Source organism: Trichomycterus rosablanca, chromosome 19 (genome assembly GCF_030014385.1).
Source record: "Trichomycterus rosablanca isolate fTriRos1 chromosome 19, fTriRos1.hap1, whole genome shotgun sequence".
NCBI lineage: Eukaryota > Metazoa > Chordata > Actinopteri > Siluriformes > Trichomycteridae > Trichomycterus > Trichomycterus rosablanca.
In genome coordinates, this window is record NC_086006.1 from 12,263,309 (window position 1) to 12,269,919 (window position 6,611).

Sequence of the window (6,611 nt, forward strand, 5' to 3'; positions counted from 1 at the left end):
TCTGTGACCAAGACAGCAAGTCTTTGTGATGTATCAAGAGCCACGGTATCCAGGGTAATGTCAGCATACCACCAAGAAGGACAAACCACATCCAACAGGATTAACTGTGGACGCAAGAGGAAGCTGTCTGAAAGGGATGTTCGGGTGCTAACCCGGATTGTATCCAAAAAACATAAAACCACGGCTGCCCAAATCACGGCAGAATTAAATGTGCACCTCAACTCTCCTGTTTCCACCAGAACTGTCCGTCGGGAGCTCCACAGGGTCAATATACACGGCCGGGCTGCTATAGCCAAACCTTTGGTCACTCGTGCCAATGCCAAACGTCGGTTTCAATGGTGCAAGGACCGCAAATCTTGGGCTGTGGACAATGTGAAACATGTATTGTTCTCTGATGAGTCCACCTTTACTGTTTTCCCCACATCCGGGAGAGTTACGGTGTGGAGAAGCCCCAAAGAAGCGTACCACCCAGACTGTTGCATGCCCAGAGTGAAGCATGGGGGTGGATCAGTGATGGTTTGGGCTGCCATATCATGGCATTCCCTTGGCCCAATACTTGTGCTAGATGGGCGCGTCACTGCCAAGGACTACCGAACCATTCTGGAGGACCATGTGCATCCAATGGCGGTGCCGTGTATCAGGATGACAATGCACCAATACACACAGCAAGACTGGTGAAAGATTGGTTTGATGAACATGAAAGTGAAGTTGAACATCTCCCATGGCCTGCACAGTCACCAGATCTAAATATTATTGAGCCACTTTGGGGTGTTTTGGAGAAGCGAGTCAGGAAACGTTTTCCTCCACCAGCATCACGTAGTGACCTGGCCACTGTCCTGCAAGAAGGATGGCTTAAAATCCCTCTGACCACTGTGCAGGACTTGTATATGTCATTTCCAAGACGAATTGACGCTGTATTGGCCGCAAAAGGAGGCCCTACACCATACTAATAAATTATTGTGGTCTAAAACCAGGTGTTTCAGTTTCATTGTCCAACCCCTGTAAGTCAAACATTGCTACTATCAGTTTTAAAGTTAAATACATAAGCACAGAATATAAATCTGTCTGTCTGTGGTCGTTTTGTGTTTATGCTACAATTCTGTTCACATCTTTAATAAGCCAGACAAAGTTTACACCGCATGTTTTTATTTACTTTTTTTGTCTTGTATTAAAAGCCATTTTTTGAAATTACCAGCAAAAACTTCAACAAAGGCTTCATCCCAAACGGCAATTGAGGTCATCATTCTAAGCTAATTTTCTTTTTTCACTATTATCATGACTTTTGCAGCAGCTCTTTTTCCCTGTTCTTTGTCTTTGTTCTTTCTTTATATGTAATTAGTATAGATTAACAGTTAGTCTGATTGAGAAGATTTCAGAGTCACAAGGGAGCATTCAGATAGTGAGAAATGCTTAGAAACAGTGTTAGCAGACTCTAGGTCCACTAGTTTAAAGGTAAAGCCCCCGACTCTGGCACTTCATTTACATATTTGGCATTTAGCAGATGCTCTTATCCAGAGCGACTTACAAAAGTGCTTCCATAGTAAACATTACCATATTCTAGTTTAAGTAGACAACAGTCCAAGAACACAAATCTGCTGAAACCCTGTTAGAACCTAAGTTAGTGTTTTTTATTTTTATTTTTTTTAAATAAGAGCATTAGTAAGTAAGTACATGTCAGCTTAAGTGCTTAGTAAAGAGGTGATAAAGGTTTTTATTCGTCTTTTGGAGACAGCATGAGGAAGTTCATTCCACCACTTGGGTGCCAGTACAGAGCCTTGATGCTCGTCTTCCTCGAGTCCTGGGTGGAGGATCAAGTTGAGTGAGACTAGTGGCTCAGAGGTTGCGTGGTGCAGAGCGGTTTTATTAGACCTCGAAGGTAGCTTGGGGCTGGTCCATTTTTGGCTTTGTAGGTGAGCATCAGTGTTTTAAACTGAATGCGTGCAGCTACAGGAAGCCAGTGAAGAGAACGCAGCAGTGGGGTGATGTGGCAGTTGGTTAAAAACCAGACGAGCAGCTACATTTTGAATAAGATAAGATATGATGAGACTTTATTGATTCCCTTAGGGAAATGTACTTGTTACAGCAGTATGAAGACAGGAAAAAACAGAAAGAAATACAACTAAGTGAAAATATTGCACACGTAGTGTGTAGTTATTTACTCTAAAAATATAAAAAAAATAATATATACATTCAGATATGCAAAATATATTACGTATTGCACTTATTGTAAATAAGTTACATATTGCACCTCTTATTTCGCCATGAGTTGCAAGGGTTTAATAGTGGACATAGGAGCACCTGCCAGGAGGAAGTTGCAGTAGTCCAGCCATGAGATTACAAGTAACTGGACAAGAATGTGAGTAGTTTCCATGGAGAGAAATGACCGAATCTTCCTGATGTTGTAGAGGAGGAACCGGCACGCTCTCGTCATGTTGGCTACATGAGTAGAGAAGGTCAGCTGGTTATCCAGGACAACACCAAGGCTCCCTACATCAGATATCAGATGGTCTGATCTGGGAGTCATCAAGAGAGATGACTAGGTCCTGGGTTGGAGATTGATCTCCAGGAATAAGTAACAGCTCTGTCTTGCTGGGATTGAGTTTCAAATGATGAGCTGACATCCATTGTGAGATATCGTGCAGACATGCTGAGCCCTTAGAGCGGAGAGAGTGACATCTCGGTGAAACAGCCATAGGGCTAAGCACTAAACGTTTCAGGTCCACGTGTCTAACATATTCCCTACTTAGCGACGCACCCACTAAAAAACCTGATTATACAAGTGCTCTGGTTATAAGATAGTCTAAACTTCAACAGGTGCAATGTTCTGGCTAATGATATTTGTAAATTTTCTAGGATTGTTATCCACGGTGGCACCAATGATGTACGTTTAAAACAGTCTGTATTTATGAAGAGTAATATCAGAGGTGTGTGACTTAGCTAGAACGGTGTCCGTGGCAGTGGTATGCTCTGGCTTCTTGTCAGTTTGGTGCAGTGGTGCTGGATGTCTAAATGGTGCTCAGAAAACAACACTGCTTTTGTAGATAACTGGTCCACTTTTGAAGAAAGGCCTGGTCTTTTAAAAAAGGACTGTGCCCAGCCCCTTGTGGGAGGGTGCTGCTTTTTGTTGTAGCTTAGCTGGCAGGCTTTATGGTGACAGGGTGGCAGCAGATGGTGGTAACTGACTATCCAGAGCCAAGACCAGTCAGCAGACAAACAGGCTAAACCGAGAGTCTGCGAGTCGCCATAAGACCTTTAAAATTATTTAAACTGTGTCCGTTCACAGTGGCATTCGTAAACAAAAACATTCTCAAAAAGTATGTTTTATTAACCTAATAAATTAACATCAGATCGCATCTAAAGCTGAAATTGTAAATGAAATAACTGTCTTAGTGCACTTTGTAATGAGTAGGTATTATTTGGGTGGTGGAGCATTATCAGCACTGCAGCGACACTGACATGGTGGTGGTGTGTTAGTGTGTGTTGTGCTGGTATGAGTGAATAAGACACAGCAGCGCTGCTGGAGTTTTTAAATACCACGTCCACTCACTGTCCACTATTAGACACTCCTACCTGGTTGGTCCACCTTGTAGATGTTAAGTCAGAGTCGATCGCTCATCTACTGCTGCTGTTTGAGTTGGTCATCTTCTAGACCTTCATCAGTGGACACAGGACGCTGCCCATGGGGCGCTGTTGGCTGGATATTCAGTCAAGCATGCAGTGACAGTGAGGTGTTTAAAAACACCATCAGCGCTGCTGTTTCTTATCCACTCATACCAGCACAACACACACTAACACACCAACACAATGTCAGTGTCACTGCAGTGCTGAGAATGACCCACCACCCAAATAATACCTACTCTGTAGTGGCCCTGGGAGAGTCCTGACCATTGTAGAACTACAAAGTATTTCTTTATGGTAAGTGGAGCTGATAAAATGGACAGTGAATGTAGAAACAAGGAGGTGGTTTTAATGTTATGGCTGATCAGTGAATCAATGAGTTTTTTTAGGCTGGCAGGACAACAGTGCCATTCCTGATGAATATGATATGAATCTGCTGTGCCTGCAGTCACATGTCCACAAATCACTATTAGACTTCACCACAGACCGGACTGAAAGATCATTAACTCAAATTTTAACCTAATTTTAATTCATTTAATTCTCTGTCCTCTGAGGATCCTCTTAAGGTTTCTTCCTTGTAATTTTAAGGTAGTTTTTGCCTTGCCATTGTTGCCCTTGTTTTGCTTAACAGGGGGTTTCTGGTCTTAGACTCTGTAAAGTTGCCTTGAGACAATGTGTATTGTAAAAAGAGCTACACAAATGAACTTGGACTTCTAACCTATTCACCTGTGGAAAGTTTGTTCATTCCAAACCTCCTAGTTTTACACCACCCCTGTGTAAACTTTCTTTGGAATGTTGTGCAGACATCAGATGAGAGATTTTTTTAAAATAACAATCCTTTTGTTCTATTTTAAATTACATATCTATAAAACATGTTATTTTTATTTTATTGACTGTTGGAAATTAGGCTGACAGAATATACCAATACGAATATTTTACAGTGTAAAATTTAGTGCAATATTTACCCAACAGAATGAACTTAAATAATGTAACTTGTAACATGTCAAATGCAGTTGTTTCTTAAATCCACATTTAATGTCATTACATCACATCCATCATATTCTCATAAATCAATTTTGACATCAGCTATAAATCAATCCACTCAATCACACATCACTCTCTGCTCAGCACAGTGACATTACAATAATTCCAATACAGAGAGACCATACACAGGTGGTACATTACATGCAAAACACACAAAAAAAATGTATTTGTTTTTCGGATAAGCCAACTAAGTGCTGACAAACAAAAGACCAAAAGATGGACAATGAATGAAGTTGTGCTCATTAAAACTGTCATTAAAATTGTTACACAATTCCTTTTTATCATAAAAATTGGTATACTCATGTTTATTATGCAACATTTAAAAATAAATCAAAAAGCAAAAGATATGCAAAGTGAACCTGCACATTTATTGGGTGTTTAGCTTAATTTCCTGGCTAAGAACTAAGACAGTCAGTAACATCAAAAGGAAGAAGATAGAAACACTACAATCGGAATGTGCATCACAGAAATAAACTCTTCAGATTTAAGCTTCTGCCTGGCCACAGTATACAAATATACACTCTGACCTGCACTTAAAGAATAACAACAATACACTGATCAGTTCTGACTACTGGATGCCAATATGCTTATAATTCAATTCTGTAGAAGTTAAAGGTGAAAGTATAATCTGAGCACTGAACTCCTACTTACATGAAAGGTCAATCATGTTTTGCAAAAAGCATTAGGCACATTTCACAGAAAATATATAGGGATATTCTCAGTCTGTAAACATTGCTGGGCTAATTTAAGTTTGAAATTAAAAGTCTCACAGAATGCAGTGTCACTATCTGTAACATAAGCATTTAATTTTACATTCATCATTGCTTTCTTCCCCTGAATCTAACACAAATGTTGGATATTTACATCATCTCTTCACTATATCATCTCAGTTAAAAATCTTACATATTTCTCCTTTAAGTTTCTACCTTACATTACAAAACATGGCAAATGTCCAAGAATATAAAAAATAGAAATATATGGCTAAATAATTTTCAGGTTCTGATCCTGAATGTTCTACTTGGATTTGAGTGCCACTGTTCCACGCTTCATTCTTCCCATCCCTAAAAAAGCATTATCTCCAATAGTTACATACAAAATCCCAGAAACAAAATTCTAAAATATCTAAAATCTTTCTCCTTTGAATCTCACACAAAGAATAAAACAGATCTATTATATATTTAGATGCCCAAGGAGTTACTAACCAGCCTGTATCATGAGAGCAAGATGATGCACTGACTGAACTTTACTCCATTTTCTGTGCATATCTGAATTTTTTTAATCTCTGGGTGAACAAGTTACACAGGGAGTAAAACGCTATGAAACCCTGGAATCTTTAATAAGACAAACAGCAGAAGTAAATGCAGTGACACTCCATATACAAACAGTCTGGTTAATAGAAACCTGGGCTAATCCAATGACAATTTAACATTATGTCATCGGTATATGCAAAAAAAAGAAAGCCAGTTTGTAAGTTCCATCCCTGACCCTAAACTTTAAAGCAGAGACAGTTCCTGTATGACAATGACTTTTTCTTTTGTAAAACTTGAATTGATCCATATAAAAATGCCACATAAAAATACAAGGTTATGTGCAGTACAAGTTAGTGCAAAAAAACTATTCCTGTTCTTCTTATTGGCACTTAGTGAAGTTTACGACCACCAGAATAGATCACTGAGAGACTAAATGAAGCTCATGTGAGCTTTAATTGGACAGAACACCTGACAGGCAAAAAAATGTCAAAACAATGTCAAACCACCCAGGGTTTCCAACATAATGCTGTATTGTGACTGTGTTTTAAATGGCATACTTGTACACATGATAGTAGCAAAGTGTAAACTGAATACTGATGACTGCTCCCACAGCAGTATGTAGTATAATATGCAGTATAAAACCGGTGTAATTTTGTATCTACACAAAGTCTGTAGTTGATAAAACAGACTGCAGTTCTA